Source organism: Sciurus carolinensis, chromosome 12 (genome assembly GCF_902686445.1).
Source record: "Sciurus carolinensis chromosome 12, mSciCar1.2, whole genome shotgun sequence".
In the NCBI taxonomy this organism is placed as follows: domain Eukaryota; kingdom Metazoa; phylum Chordata; class Mammalia; order Rodentia; family Sciuridae; genus Sciurus; species Sciurus carolinensis.
The window spans coordinates 110,344,076-110,361,112 of NC_062224.1; the positions used below are offsets into that span (position 1 = coordinate 110,344,076).

General features: G+C 37.2%; 1 protein-coding gene across 5 annotated transcripts in view; it reads right to left on the bottom strand.

Annotated features, from left to right (window-relative positions):
* Rabgap1l (RAB GTPase activating protein 1 like) overlaps nt 1-17,037 on the bottom strand; it is a 663,388-nt gene that overhangs the window by 610,098 nt on the left and 36,253 nt on the right. The window contains exon 1 of one of the 5 annotated variants that reach the window (XM_047519816.1): nt 14,832-14,880. The exons of the other annotated variants lie outside the window; for them this stretch is intronic. The gene's annotated coding sequence lies outside the window, so the exon portion shown is untranslated. Of the gene's footprint in view, nt 1-14,831; nt 14,881-17,037 lie in introns of those variants that run through there. 5 annotated transcript variants of the gene reach the window in all.

The following is a 17,037-nucleotide window of genomic DNA, read 5'->3' on the forward strand; positions in this document are numbered from 1 at the left end:
GCATTTATACTTGCCAAGTTCTACAGAATTAGTAAAAATTTGAAAAACACGGAGATCCATATAAAAGAATCAGAACTCATGAAACCCCTCAAATTAATGGATTTCAAGAAAAGGCATTTTCCTTTGATTTGGTACAGTAGTAACAAAAAAGAGATAGTTTACATTTGAGACTATTTCCTAAAACTTACTCCTGAATCAGTAAAAGGATTCAGCAGGAAACTTATGAGGAAAGTTACGAAACATGGAATTAAGCTTTGAAATCCTAAAAATGGATTTTCAAATGATGGTGCACAAGTCAAGTTGACTTAGACATGATAATCATGACCACATACAACAAAAATTCAAAGCAAAAAAATCTCTTCTAACACTGGATTTTTCTACTTTATTTTACAATTGTTCATTCTCACAAAGCACATAAAATCCAAAGATAATTTATATATAATTATAAAATCAAATTATTCATGTTATCAACAAAATGTACTGGCCTAATAATAATTTTTATTAGATAGCGCACCTAACAGCTAATTTTAAATGCTTTCTGGTGATTAAACAGGGAAAGTCAATAACACACAATCAGGAATCCACATTTGACAGACTTGTTGCTAAAACTGCATTTTGATGCCCATCCTGGCACTCATCATGCATTTAATTCCTGGGTCACAAACCACATACTACGCAGGCAGAGACTGGAGCCAGAAGGTCTCTAATTCTTCTCACATTAAATCTGGCTAACTCACTCTTTTAACAAGCATTCATTATTGTCAAACACATTATTTGACAGGCATAGTTATACAATAATCTTCGATTAGATAACAGACATTTCACACTGAACATATTCAAAAATCAAATTTCCTATCTTTCCTATCATACTTCCTTACATCAGACCTAACTCTAACCACATACCAACCTTTCTTCAGACTTTCTCACATAGGTTGAGGGCAACTCCCAGCCTTCAGTTACTCTGGCCAAAAACATGCTACTTGTATCTCTTTCCTTTCTCAAGCATGCATGCAGACACACCACACACACAAACCTCTTCCTTTTGCTCTCTCACATTCAACCACATACATACACCCCTCATATTTAATCAGCAAACTCACTTTACCTTCATATTACATCCAGAAATCATCTATTTCTTAGGACCTCCACCCATTACCCATTCCTAGCCACCATTATTGCTCTCCAATATTATTTTAAAACATCTTTCTTTACTTAAACCCGTATGATCTATTTCAACACACACACACACATAGTGGTTCTTTTAATTTTGTTCCTGTCATTTCTCTGATTGAAATCCACCAATTGTTCCTCCATTTCACTCATAATGAAAGTCAAATGACCATCAAAGATATTGTATGCCTAGTATTATGCACAGCACCCACCCCGTCACCTCACCTCTTTAACCTATGTCCCACAGTCCTCCACTTGTTCACTCACCTCCAACTATTGTGACCCCTTGCTTTCCCTCCAACAAGGAACACTCTGCTCAGCCATCTGCTTGCCTACATTCTTAGTCCCTCAGATCTCTTTCCCTCAAAAGATCTACCATGAGGGGCTGGGGTGCTCAGTGGTTGGGCGCTCGCCTAGCACATGTGAGGCCCTAGGTTTCATCCTCAGCACCACATAAAAAATAAAAAATAAAATAAAGGTATTGGGTCCATCTACAACTAAAAAAATATATAAAGAAAAAATTTTAAAAAGAGACCTACTCAACACGTCACCTAACCCTGCTTCCCCCATTAACAAATTGCAACTGCCCTTTGAACTACTCCACTTACTCTACTTTTTCAGAGTACTTATTTTCAAACATATAATTTTTTTATTATATTCATTGTTTATTGTCTGTTTCTTCCACTAGAATATACTATTGTTAAAGGCAAGGATCTTTAATTTATTGACACAACCCAAGCACCTATAAGCAAAGCTGGCACAAAGGACAACAGTTAAATATTTGCTACATAAATAAATGAATAAAATGCAAGATGAATAAATAAAGTTTCTGAAATTCCAGGAATGATTCTTACCTCACAGCCTGATCAATACTGTGACATTTTATGTATGTATGTATGTATGTATGTATGTAGTCTTGGGGCTCAAACTCAGGGCCTCCCACATGCTAAGTACATGATCTACAACTGAGTTACACCCCCAGTCCCAGTATTGTGCCGTTCAAAGAATATGAAAAGCACACTGATGAGCAACTAGCATAAATTCTTGAACTGCTAAAGATTTTTGACAAGACAACAAAAATTATCTTTAAAAAGGCAGTAAATTAAAATGTTACAGACTTCTTTCCCATATTTCCCATTTGTGCAAAGCATATGACCAGACTAGATAATTTCTATTAAGGAATTATTGTTGATATTTTCAAGTGTGTGGAGATGATAGTATGGTTATGAGAGAGTCCTTGTCTTTTAGCAGTACATATTAAAACATTAACAAATTAAAGATATAATTATCTGGAACTTGCTTCAGTAATTTTGGGTGGAACAGTAGGTGGAAACAGAGGAAACAAAAATCAGTCACCATTTGATAACTGCTATGTTGGTAAAAAGATAATAGAAATATTTATATTATTCTCTCTTTGTATGTGCTTTGAATTTCCCGAAATAAAAAGAACTTAAAATCAAGGTAATAATAGCATGGGGAATTAGTCTAACCAAGAAAAAAGAGAGAGATAGAGAGAGAAAGAGAGACAGCATACACACACCACAAGCTTCTGTGGTTTGGATATGCAGTGTTCCCCTAAAGCTCCTGTTAATGCAGGAATATTCAGAGGTGAACGATTAGATCATGAGAGCTTGTAACATAATCAGTTCATCCTAGTTTTAATGGACTTACTAAGGCAGATGGGGCATGGCTGGAGGAGGCTGCTCACTGGGGTGTGTCCTGGAAGGGTTCTTCTTCCCTTTGGCCCTTACAGCCTTCCGCTTTCTGACACCACTATGAGCTAAGCAGCTTTGTTCTGCTGGGCCTTTTCCCCCATGATATGCTGCCTCACCTTGGGCCCAGAACAATAGAGTAAAAGAGTCAGCCATCTGCAGACTGAGACCTCTAAAACCATGAGCCCCAAATAAACTTTTCCTCCTTTAAGTTGTTCTTGTTCAATATCTTGGTCACAGCAATGCAAAAACTAACTAAAACATACTGAGAAGTGGTGTCATTGCTATAATGAACCTGTCTATGTGATTCACATGCCTTGGGAGCTCTTTGGCAGAAGAAATTCTGAAAAGTTTACAGATGCAAGGTGGAAAAGCTTTAGAATGTTGTAAGCAGAGCTTAACAGGCAATTCTGGTGGGAGCTCAGAAGACCAGAATGCCAATAGGAAAGCAGACTGTGCTCATACCCTTATGGGGTACAGAAGAGAAAATTCCTTTGAAAAGAGATCACGAGGGTACCCTGCTCCCAGAGGGGAGCCTAGGAAGTTGTTTAACTATGCAGAGTTGCAACAGACACAGTTCCAGAGATGAGTGCAACTGTGATTCGAGGAGGCCCAACCACTGTGCCAGCTGAGAGCAGGACTTGGCATCATACACATGGTGCTAGTTCTACAAGAATGCAGGATGCTAGAGTTGAGGAGTCACACAGGCTTCCACCAGGATTTCAAAGGAAGGCCTAGAAGACCAGGTAAAGTGTAGCAGGGTCAGAGTCCCTGAAGGCTGGTCCTCATAGAGTAAAGCATGAGGCTAAGAAGGTGAAGCCAAAACTGGAATAGAGAGCCCAGGAATTAAGAGAAGCCAATAATATGGTCTGCTACGAAAAGCTGCTGGCGGAGAAAGACAGGTTAAAAGAGAGTACATGTGTGCTTCAATCCACAAAGTCAAAGGGGGCAGAGTTGACCAAGCCCTTTTTTTATTGTAAACAAATGGGATACATGTTGTTTCTCTGTACAGGGAGTAAAGGCATACCATTTGTGTAATCATAAATTTACATAGGATAATGTTGTTTGATTCATTGTTTTTTTTCCTTCCCCCCCACCCCTCCCATCCCTCTTTTCCCTCTATAGTCCTTCCTTCCTCCATTCTTGCCACCCTCCTTAACCCTAACCCTAAAACTAACCATAACCCTAACGCTAACCCCTCCCACCCCCCCATTATATGTCATCATCCACTTATCAACGAGATCATTCATCCTTTGGTTTTTTGAGATTGGCTTATCCCACTTAGCAAGATATTCTCCAATTTCATCCATTTGCCTGCAAATGCCACAATTTTATTATTCCTTATGGCTGAGTAATATTCCATTATATATATATATACCACAGATTCTTTATCCATTCATCAATTGAAGGACATCTAGGTTGGTTCCACAATCTGGCTATGGTGAATTGAGCAGATATGAACATTGATGTGACTGTAGCTCTGTAGTATGCTGATTTTAAGTCCTTTGGGTATAGGCCAAGGAGTGGGACAGCTGGGTCAAATAGTAGTTGTGTTCCAAGTTTTCTGAGGAATCTTCATACTGCTTTCCAGAGTGGCTGCACTAATTTTCAACCCCACCAGCAATGTATGAGTGTACCTTTTTACCCACATCCTCGCCAACACCTATTGTTGCTTGTGTTCTTGAAAATCGCCATTCTAATTGGGGTGAGGGAATCTCAGGGTAGTTTTGATTTGCATTTCTCTTATTACTAGAGATGTTGAACATTTTTTCATATATCTGTTGATTGCTTGTACATCTTCTTCTGTGAAGTGTCCATTTTCTTAGCCCATTTGCTGATTGGATTATTTGTATTCTTGGTGTAGAGTTTTTTTGTTTTTTTTTTTTTTTTTTTTTTACGTTTACATAGGGTAATGATGTTTATTTTATTTTTCCCCTCCCCCCCACCCCTCCCACCCCTCTTTTCCCTCTACACAGTCCTTCTTTCCTTCATTCTTACCGCTCTCCTTAGCCTAACTCTAAACCTAACCCTAAACCTAATGCTAGCCCGTCCCACCCCCCATTATATGTCCTCATCCGCTTATCAGCGAGATCATTCGTCCTTTAGTTTTTTGAGATTGGCTTATCTCACTTAGCATGATATTCTCCAATTTCGACCATTTGCCTACAAATGCCATAATTTTATCATTCTTCATTGCGGAGTAATATTCCATTGTATAAATATGCCACAGTTTCTTTATCCATTCATCAACTGAAGGGCATCTAGGTTGGTTCCACAATCTGGCTATGGTGAATTGAGCAGCAATGAACATTGATGTGGCTGTATCTCTGTAGTATGCTGATTTTAAGTCCTTTGGGTATAGGCCAAGGAGTGGGATAGCTGGGTCAAATGGTGTTTCCATTCCAAGCTTTCTGAGTAATCTCCACACTGCTTTCCAGAGTGGCTGCACTAATTTGCAACCCCACCAGCAATGTATGAGTGTTCCTTTTTCACCACATCCTCGCCAACACCTATTGTTGCTTGTATTCTTGATAATCGCCATTCTAATTGGGGTGAGATGAAATCTTAGGGTAGTTTTGATTTGCATTTCCCTTATTACTAGGGATGTTGAACATTTTTTCATATATCTGGTGATTACTTGTACATCTTCTTCTGTGAAGTGTCTGTTCATTTCCTTAGCCCATTTGTTGATTGGATTATTTGTATTCTTCGTGTAGAGTTTTTTGAGTTCTTTATAGATTCTGGAAATTGCGCTCTATCTGAAGTATGAGTGGCAAAGATTTTCTCCCACTCTGTAGGCTCTCTCTTCTCATTACTGATAGTTTCCTTTGCTGAGAGAAAGCTTTTTAGTTTGAATCTATCCCAGTTGTTGATTCTTGCTTTTATTTCTTTTTTTTTTTTTCTTTTTTTTTTTTATTTATTTATTTTTTTTATGTTTACATAGGGTAATGATGTTTATTATATTTTTCCCCTCCCCCCCCACCCCTCCCACCCCTCCCACCCCTCCCACCCCTCTTTTCCCTCTACACAGTCCTTCTTTCCTTCATTCTTACTGCTCTCCTTAGCCTAACTCTAAACCTAACCCTAAACCTAATGCTAGCCCGTCCCACCCCCCATTATATGTCCTCATCCGCTTATCAGCGAGATCATTCGTCCTTTAGTTTTTTGAGATTGGCTTATCTCACTTAGCATGATATTCTCCAATTTCGACCATTTGCCTACAAATGCCATAATTTTATCATTCTTCATTGCGGAGTAATATTCCATTGTATAAATATGCCACAGTTTCTTTATCCATTCATCAACCGAAGGACATCTAGATTGGTTCCACAATCTGGCTATGGTGAATTGAGCAGCAATGAACATTGATGTGGCTGTATCTCTGTAGTATGCTGATTTTAAGTCCTTTGGGTATAGGCCAAGGAGTGGGATAGCTGGGTCAAATGGTGTTTCCATTCCAAGCTTTCTGAGGAATCTCCACACTGCTTTCCAGAGTGGCTGCACTAATTTGCAACCCCACCAGCAATGTATGAGTGTTCCTTTTTCACCACATCCTCGCCAACACCTATTGTTGCTTGTATTCTTGATAATCGCCATTCTAATTGGGGTGAGATGAAATCTTAGGGTAGTTTTGATTTGCATTTCCCTTATTACTAGGGATGTTGAACATTTTTTCATATATCTGGTGATTACTTGTACATCTTCTTCTGTGAAGTGTCTGTTCATTTCCTTAGCCCATTTGTTGATTGGATTATTTGTATTCTTCGTGTAGAGTTTTTTGAGTTCTTTATAGATTCTGGAAATTAGCGCTCTATCTGAAGTATGAGTGGCAAAGATTTTCTCCCACTCTGTAGGCTCTCTCTTCTCATTACTGATAGTTTCCTTTGCTGAGAGAAAGCTTTTTAGTTTGAATCTATCCCAGTTGCTGATTCTTGCTTTTATTTCTTATGCTATGGGAGTCCTGTTAAGGAGTCTGATCCTAAGCCGACATGTTGAAGATTTGGACCTACTTTTTCTTCTGTAAGATGCAGGATCTCTGGTCTGATTCCATGGTCCTTGATCCATTTTGAGTTGAGTTTTGTGCAGGGTTAGAGATAGGGGTTTAATTTCATTCTGTTGCATATGGTTTTCCACTTTTCCCAACACCATTTGTTGAAGAGGCTATCTTTTCTCCATTGCATATTTTTGGCCCCTTTGTCTAGTATGAGAAAATTGTATTTATTTGGGTTTGTGTCCATGTCCTCTATTCTGTACCATTGATCTACCTGTCTATTTTGGTACCAATACCATGCCGTTTTTGTTACTATTGCTTTGTAGTAGAGTTGAAGATCTGGTATTGCGATACCCCGTGCTTCGCTCTTTCTGCTAAGGATTTCTTTAGCTATTCTGGGTTTCTTATTCTTCCAGATGAATTTCATAATTGCTTGCTCTATTTCTGTAAGGTACGTCATTGGGATTTTAATAGGAATTGCATTGAATCTATATAGCACTTTTGGCAGTATGGCCATTTTGACAATATTAATTCTGTTTATCCAAGAACAAGGGAGATCTTTCCATTTTCTAAGGTTTTCTTTAATTTATTTCTTTAGTGTTCTGTAGTTCTCATTGTAGAGGTCTTTCACCTCTTTTGTGAGATTGATTCCCAAGTATTTTATTTTTTTCGAGGCTATTGTGAATGGGGTAGTTTTCCTAACTTCTCTTTCTGAAGATTCATCACATGTATAAAAATGCATTGGATTTAAGAGCATTGATCTTATAACCTGCTACTTTACTGAATTCACTTATGAGTTCTAAAAGTTTTCTGGTGGAATTTCCAGGTTCCTCTAAATATAAAATCATGTCATCAGCAAACAGGGATAGTTTGAGTTCTTCTTTTCCTATTCGTATCCCTTTAATTTCTTTGGCCTGTCTAATTGCTCTGGCTAGAGTTTCAAGGACGATGTTGAATAGAAGTGATGAAAGAGGGCATCCCTGCCTTGTTCCAGTTTTTAGGGGGAATGCTTTCAGCTTTTCACCATTTAGAATGATATTGGCCATGCATGGGCTTAGCGTAGATGGCCTTTACAATGTGAAGGAATGTTCCCACTATCCATATTTTTTCTAGTGTTTTGAGCATGAAGGGATGCTGTATTTTATCAAATGCTTTTTCTGCATCTATCAAAATAATCATGTGATTCTTAACTTTAAGTCTGTTGATATGGTGAATGACATTTATTGATTTCCAGATGTTGACCCCAACTTGCATCCCTGGGATAAAACCCACTTGATCATGGTGCACTCTTTTTAATTTGGATGCGATTTGCTAAACTTTTGTTGAGAATTTTTGCGTCGATGTTCATTAAGGATATTGGTCTGAAGTTTTCTTTCCTCGATGTGTATCTGTCTGGTTTAGGTATCAGGGTGATATTGGCTTCATAGAATGAGTCTGGGAGGGTTCCCTCCTCTTCTATTTCATGGAATACTTTGAGGAGTATTGGAATGAGCTCTTCTTTAAAGATTTTGTAGAACTCGGCTGAGAACCCATCTGGTCCCGGACTTTTCTTTGTTGGTAGGCTTTTGATGACCTCTTTATTTCATTGCTTGAAATTGATTTATTTAAGTTGTGTATGTCCTCCTCGTTCAGTTTAGGTAATTCATATGTCTCTAGAAACTTGTTGATGTCTTCAAGGTTTTCTGTTTTGTTGGAATACAGATTTTCAAAATAGTTTCTAATTGTTTTGTATTTCACTCGTGTCCGTTGTGATATTTCCTTGTTCAATCCGAATTTTAGTAATATGAGTTTTTTCCCTCTTTCTCTTTGTTAGTGTGGCTAAGGGTTTATCGATTTTGTTTATTTTTTCAAAGAACCAACTATTTATTTTAATTTTTCCAATTGTTTCTTTTGTTCCAATTTCACTGACATTGGCTCTGATTTTAACTATTTCCTGTCTTCTACTACTTTTGGTGTTGGTCTGCTCTTCTTTTTCTAGGGCTTTGAGCTGTAGTGTTGTCGTTTTTTTGTTGATTTCTACTTCTTTTGTTGAATGCGCCCCATGAAATAAATCTTCCTCTAAGTACTGCTTTCATAGTGTTCCAGAGATTTTGATATGATGTGTCTTTGTTCTCGTTTACTTCTAAGAAATTTTTTATTTCCCTCTTGATGTCTTTTGTTATGCATTCATCATATAATAGCATATTATTATTTAATCTCCAGGTATTGGAGAAGTTTCTGTTTTTTATTCTGTCATTTATTTCTAATTTCAATCCATTATGATCTGATAGAATACAAGGTAGTATCTCTACTTGTATTTGCTAACAGTAGCTTTGTGGCATAAAATATGGTCTATTTTAGAGAAGAATCCGTGTGCTGCTGAGAAGAAAGTGTATTTGTTCTTTGTTGGATGGTATATTCTATATATATCCGCTAAGTCTAAATTGTTGATTGTGTTATTGAGATCTATGGTTTCTTTATTCAATTTTTGTTTGGAAGATCTATCCAGTGGTGAGAGAGGTGTGTTAAAATCGCCTAGTATTATTGTGTTGTGGTTTATTTGATTTCTGGAATTGAGAAGGATTTGTTTGACGTACATGGATGAGTCAATGTTCGGGGTATAGATATTTATGATTGTTATGTCTTGCTGATTTATGCTTCCCTTAAGCAGTATGAAATGTCCTTCTTTATCCCTTCTGACTCACTTTGGCTTGAAGTCCACATTATCTGAAATGAGGATGGATACTCCAGCTTTTTTGCTGTGTCCATGTGCATGGTATGTTTTTTCCCATCCTTTCACCTTTAATCTATGGGTATCTCTTTCTAAGAGATGAGTCTCTTGCAGGCAGCATATTGTTGGATTTTTCTTTTTAATCCAATCTGCCAGTCTATGTCTTTTGATTGATGAGTTCAGGCCATTAACATTCAGGGTTATTATTGAGATATGATTTGTATTCCCAGTCATTTGACTCATTTTTGTTTTTTGACATGATTTGGTTTCCCCCTTATTTGGATATTCCTTTAGGCTAGTTCCTCTCATTGCTGATTTTCATCGTTGTTTTTCATCTCTTCCTCATGGAATATTTTGCTGAGAATGTTCTGTAATGCCAGCTTTCTTTTTGTAAATTCTTTTAGCTTTTGTTGATCATGGAAGGATTTTATTTCATCGTCAAATCTGAATGTAAGTTTTGCTGGGTATAAGATTCTTGGTTGGCATCCGTTTCCTTTCAGGGCTTGGTAAATGTTGTTCTAGGCCCTTCTAGCTTTTAGGGTCTGGACTGAAAAATCTGCTGATATTCTTATTGGTTTCCCCCTGAATGTAATTTGATTCTTTTCTCTCGTGGCTTTTAAAATTCTGTCTTTATTTTGTATGTTGGTGTGGGTCTATTGTAATTTTGTATATTTGGAGTCCTATAAGCCTCTTGTACTTGGTTTTCCATTTCATTCTTCAGATTTGGGAAATTTTCTGATAGTATTTCATTGAATAGATTGTTCATTCCTTTGGTTTGTTTCTCTAAGTCTTCCTCAATCCCAATAATTCTTAAATTTGGCCTTTTCATGATATCCCATAATTCTTGTAGATTCTGTTCATGATTTCTTACCATCTTCTCTGTTTGGTCAACTTTGTTTTCAAGATTAAATATTTTTTCTTCAATGTCTGAGGTTCTGTCTTCCAGGTGTTCTATCCTATTGGTTATGCTTTCTATGGAGTTTTTAACTTGGTTTATTGTTTCCTTCATTTCAAGGATTTGTTTTTTTTTTGTTTTTTTTTTTTTCAGTATCTCTAACTCTTTATTGAAATGATCTTTTGCTTCCCATATTTGCTCTTTTAACTGTTGACTGGTGCAATCATTTAAAGCCTGCATTTGCTCTTTCATCTCCTCCTTCAATGCCTGCATTTGCTCTTTCATCTCCTCGTTTGCTTCCCTGATTGTTTTAATTATGTACATTCTGAACTCCCTTTCTGACCTTTCTTCTGCTGTGCTGTCATTGGGTTTTACTGCTATAGTATCTAGGTTTGTTTGGGACATTTTCTTCCCTTGTTTTCTCATATTGGTCAGATATCAGTGGAACTCTGAGATATTGCAGATTTCCTCTTTGGCTTATAGTATCCCTGTAGTTTTCCAGTATATCACCTCCCAGCCTACAGTAGCCTGAAGTCTTGGAGGAACTTGATAATGCAGTGCTTCCAAAGAAAGCTGCCCCTAGCCCGCTACTGGTTCCAGGGTTGGGGGCTGGCTCTGTGTGGAAAAGCTCTTACTGGGCGGGTCTGCTCAGAGGAACTGGCTGTAGATGGCGCCTGCCACCGGAGGGAGCAGGGCTGCTTGGGGAAGTCTCTGGCTGCCCTGCCCTTGATCAAGCCCTTTAGAAAGCACACCTCACCACCACATGTCCCACACACTATACACAGAGTTACAAGACTGGTTTGCCTGGCTGAATTTAGGTCTTGCTTTGGCCCTATTCTGCATTCTATGCCCCTATTCCTCCCTTTTGGAATAGGAACATTAACTCTATACCACTGTATATTGGATATATGTGACTTGTTTTTGACTTTTACAGAGTTTGCCTTGCCTCTCAGATGTTATGCTGCCTCATCTTCAGCCCTGAGCAATGGAATTGGTCATCTATGGACTGAGACACCTGAAACCATGAGCCCCAAATAAATTTTTCTTCCCCTAAGTTGTTCTTGTTGGGTATCCTGATCATAGTGATGCAAAGCTGACTTTAGTATACAGCACATTATATGACACCTAAATAAAACAAATGATGAAATACCATATATTACTAAAGAACAGTCTCTAAAACTACCATAATGATGGGAAAAGATTAAAACAAAAGGTAATGATCAAAGTGAGCACCTCCTTCTGAGTCAAAGAAGCATGACATGTAAAATGATGGCTACAAACAAGGACAGGAAAAGAAATTTGTCCAAACATGAAAAGTCACAGTCACTTCAGATATGAATGAAATAGGGACACAACTGAAAAGACTTTTGATCTTTTCTCAAAGTAGAAGGCACTGTAATCTATAAAGATTATTTATATAAATGCAGAATATAACAAACAGGAATAAGACAGTGAGGCTGTAATTTTTTCTTTACTAACTTTTCATGTGCTCTGTAATTCTATAAAATGGAGTCAAGGTAAATGTTTTTAAGGGTCACTGGGTCAAAGTCCAAACACATAAGGAAAATGCTGACACCCGGTACTCTGAGAAAACACCTCCTTGTGCCGTGATGTGATGAGGCATTAAATATTCCAATATCACTGCTAGGAAGTGGGTAGTCTTCTGTGGAGGTACAGAGTTAGAATCCCTATCAAGCTTCTGTCTTCAAGGGCAAGTTACTGGCTCTACTACTGAAATGACAATTCGAGTCCACTCAAGGATAGACTTCAGAGCCATGCCACTCTTCAATCTTTAAGCATCAAAAAAACTACTATTGTCTTCCTTCCTCCAGCTTCTAGTCTTCTGATGTTGTGGGCAGTCCTTGGCACTCCTTGGTCTATATTCACATCGCTCCAACCTCTATCTCCATCTTCATATAGCACTCTCCTTTGTGTTCCAAGGATTGGTTTGTTTGTTTGTTTGTTGCAGTGCTGGGGATTGAACCCAGGGCCTCATGTATGCCGATAAGCACATGTTCCACTACTGAGTCAAACCCCCAGTCCCACAAGGACCAATTTGACTAGAAAAGAAATAAAGCAAGAAACAAAAATTATCTCAATCCCACAAAGATCAAGTAAATAACCATAAGAAGAAAAAAGAAAAACTAAAAAGGCATAGAAAATTTAAAGCTCTGAAGCACTGAAGCAGCATAAACTAGACACAAGAAATTCTGTATTCTTCAAAACATAATTTGTACCACCAAAAGCAATTTCAAAAATCTCCCCAGATTATCCACTCTGGCAAAATGATACCACCCTGTGGGTTTATGGATTTGAAAAAAATTGATGTTTTTTAGATATATCCATCTAGCTCATACACAGATTTTTTAAAAAATTAACTCACATTCAGATAACTAGAGTATCAACAGGTATAAAATTTTGTTATCAGGAATAGAATAGTATGCCAGCTTACACTCTCAGTTTCCCAAAGAGTAAACATGTATGTGTTTCCCAGCCTAGGAATACCAGATTGTTGGCTACCACCTACAAAAGAACTTTACAAAGGCATCTCAAGTACCTCTAGCTTATTTGATTTTTCATGTGCCTCTTACTCTTAATTGCCACACACAAAAACAATCTCAAATTCTTAATGAAAACCACAAATATATAATTACTTTAACATTTATTTTCTCTTTAAAGGTAAATCTCATGTTTTCTATGAATAATCACCAATAGAGTGAATATAAAAATATTTTTTCATAACCATTAATTCTAAGAATAGCCACTATTCTTTTTGAACTTTTTGATTTTCCTGCAACCAGCTTCAATGTTAATTCCCTGAAGCAATATGCAAAAATCACTATATCAACAACAGTAATTTCAACTTAGTACTGTATCATTGATTTTCACTATTCACTCTTAGTTCTCTATAGTTCTCTGAAAACTAATTTCCCTGTACTTGCATGTTTGTAGACATGCAACAAGTAACAAAACACTGGAGTTATGTTAAACATATTCCCAGCTGAGGTTAAACAAGGTAATCCTTCGCCTTCAGCTGCAGCAAGCAGCCTTTTTATGATCTATTCAGTGTCCTGTTTTTCACATTTTTTATTTGTCCATTTGTGATTTTACTATTTCAAACAGTGCCCAAAAACAGTAATGAAGTAATGTCTACTATTCCTTAAGCATAAAACACTGTGATGTACATATGAAGAAAACATGTGTTAGGTATGTGTTCTTTAGTCATGATTTAAATATTAATTAATCAACAACACACATTAAATAAGGCATCTTTAAACAGAAAGAAACACAAAATGTTATATATTAACTGGTTGGCCAAAAATGTTGAGACTAGACATTTCCAAAATCCTAACCCTGTATATCCTTTGCAAATATTAGCTTCAGTATTCACTACATTAGTGTTCTCATCAACTATAGTTTTAACTACTAAATAATGGGGATCAACTATATTTTGAGCATTCTTATTAAAAATTAAAGAAAAATTTTGCTACAAAAAATGTTTTTAAAGAACACTTATGTCCCAGGGGCAGTGGTGCATACCTGTAATCCCAGGAGCTGGGGAGGCTGAGGCATGAGGATCACAAGTTCAAAATCAGCCTCAGCAACTTATCAAGGTCTTAAGCAATTCAGTGAGACCCTGTCTCTAAATAAAATATAAAAACGGGCTGGGGATGTGGCTCAGTGGTTAAGTGCCCCTGGGTTCAACCTCTGGTATCTCCCCCACAAAAAAGTAACCAATAAAATAAAAATAAAATATGTACCACTTTCTTAAAATTAAGAACCATACTACTAATACTTATGACATAAGAAAAGGAAAAGATGGCATAGCCAAAAAATAAATAAAAAATTCCAAGAATTAAACTAGATGGATAATGAGAAGAAAACCAAACTCAGCAAAAAAAGTAAAAAGATTCTGCATTGCAGTAATGATAATGATAAAAAGACATCAGCAAACACAGGCCAAAATTACAAATTCCATCATTATAAATAAAGAACATAAAATACTGCTGGAAATCAGCTGTGTCCTCCTTCACTAGAGGGTCAAGCTTCCTGGCCTTTAGCCCTCACCAAAGGATCCATTTACCAAAAAACTCAAACTGTTATTTTCTCTTCTTTATACAATTCCGTGGTTTTTCATATTCACATTGTACAACCATCACCAGTAGTCATTTCAAAGCAAACCCTATACCCACCAGCAATCACTTCACTCCCCATTCTCCACTTCCCCAAGTTCCTGGCAACCTCTTATTTTTTGTCCATCTCTTTCAGTTGCTTTCTGCTTTTATAGCTTTCTAGCCATTCTCTGACTATTCAAGAGATCATGCCTACTCAGCTCACCCAAGTGACACAGACCTGGAACTCCAGCTGCTGGGGAGGCTGAAGGAGAACAGCAAGTTCAAGGCCAGCTTCAGCAACTTAGTTCAAAATCAAAATTAAGAAGGGCTGGGGATGTAGCTCAGTTGTAAAGTGCCCATGGGTTCAATCCCCTGTAGAAAAAAGAAAAAGAGAGACAGAGAGACTATGCCTAGAGTAACTAATTATAATCTCAGCACTTTTCCATAAGTAAGGTATAGAGTCAAGAACTCAATTTCCTAGAATCAGGCTCTAAGGTGTCATATTCCACTCTAACAGGCCCAATCTTTAGAATTAACTAGAGTCTATCCTTGCAGATTTCTTTACCACCACCATCTTACCATCAAGGAGAAGAGAATGGTTACTACTGAGAGTTCAAAATGAAGGTAATTAAAGAGGAATCTAAGCCAAGCTGATCAGTGTTGACTCCAAGACAGACTGAGAATGCCTGATTTTTGAACTGTGGCTTCTAAACTGATCAATTTTTTTACTTATTTAATCTCTCCATATCTTCATTTTTCAGATATAAAAATGAGAGCATAAATGTATCCATTGTAGGATTGTTGTAAACATAAAATGAGTTAACCGTAAGTAATGTGCTCACAAGAGTAGATGTAAGTGCTCAGTAAATGCTACTAATTATTGATATACATACTGTATGCCTACTGAAAGATGCTCATATGTGGTCAAAATATGATGATTACAAAAAAATGACAACTGACCATAGGCCAAATCATATGAAATTGCCAACACATAGCATTTTTTGAGCAACAAAAATTGCAACTTCTTGGGTTCAATCTAAAGTATATTAAACATACCTGAAACAAAAGTACATGGAAAGTTTAAAAGAGGGGGAGGGGGAGGGGGGAGGGGGGAGGGGGGAGGGGAGGAGGAGGAGAAGGAGGAGGAGGAGGAAGAGGAAGAGGAAGAGGAGGAGGAGGAGGAGGAGGAGGAGGAAGAAGAAGAAGAAGAAGAAGAAGAAGAAGAAGAAGAAGAAGAAGAAGAAGAAGACGACGACGACGACGACGACAGAAACTGAAAAAAGCATAAACAGTCATCAGGAAAACTAAACAAAAAGAATGATGAAATCAGAATGTGATTCAGGCCAAAATCATTAAAATGGACAAACAAGGCCTTTTATATGGATAAGCAGTACAAGTCACACTGAAGATCTCTTAGTCAAAAGCCTTATACACCAAACAGCATAAAATTAAATACATAAAGTAAAAACTGTGCAAAATACAAGGACAGGTTGACAGATACACAATTTAAGCAGAAGACAACTGTTGACAGATCAAGCACATAAGAAATGAGGATATAGAATGTGGAGTTTAAATTTTTATGGTTAACAGACATATACATAACTATTGAACTACCATTTAAGTCAAACATAAAGGTTCATCTTCAAAATAAATCATACCATGGTACATAAAAGAAAAAACTTTTAAAAATTTTTGAGTAGAGAGGACATGCGTGCTTATTTATTGTTCAATATTCCCCAAACTTGACCACAACATAAGATCTGTTTCATGTACTATTTCCTGCATCCCCTGCACCCAGGAGTTCCTAACACACAGTGAACACTAAAGGCATGTTTTGAATGAAAGTGGAAAGCATTGGATACTTGAGGCAATAAAGACATCAAAGTCACAATTACAAACTGTTTAAAATTGTAAAGATGAGAATACTACATACGAAACATCACTGGTTTTGTCCCAAATCATCATCATAGTATAGAACAAACAGACACTACAACCTGAAATGTACACAGAAAACTATTAAAACTAATAAGAGGTTTCAGAAAAACAACAAATCTTTTAGGACTTATTAAGTACACAAAATACTAACAGTTATTATTACAAATATTTATTTCTTTTCAAACGGTTCATAGTTTGAAACTGAACATAGTTCAGTGCTTTATGATAAAATATATACATTTAATCAGCCTTCCTTACACCAAATGCAATCATCTATAGCCACAGGGCAAGGATGATTTTCCATTCTTCTATGGAAACATCACTGGCCAAATGAAAAACATCAGGTCTCTCCTCTGCATCCACGCCCATCAGGAAAAATTCCTACCCTCACCACGACTAAGGGCAGGTGTGTGCCCAGCCAAAGACTTTCTAGCCAACAAGGCAATAAGAAAATGATTGGAACACTCTCCCCAGGGACTCTGAGTTTCTAGAAAGAAATCTCAACCAGT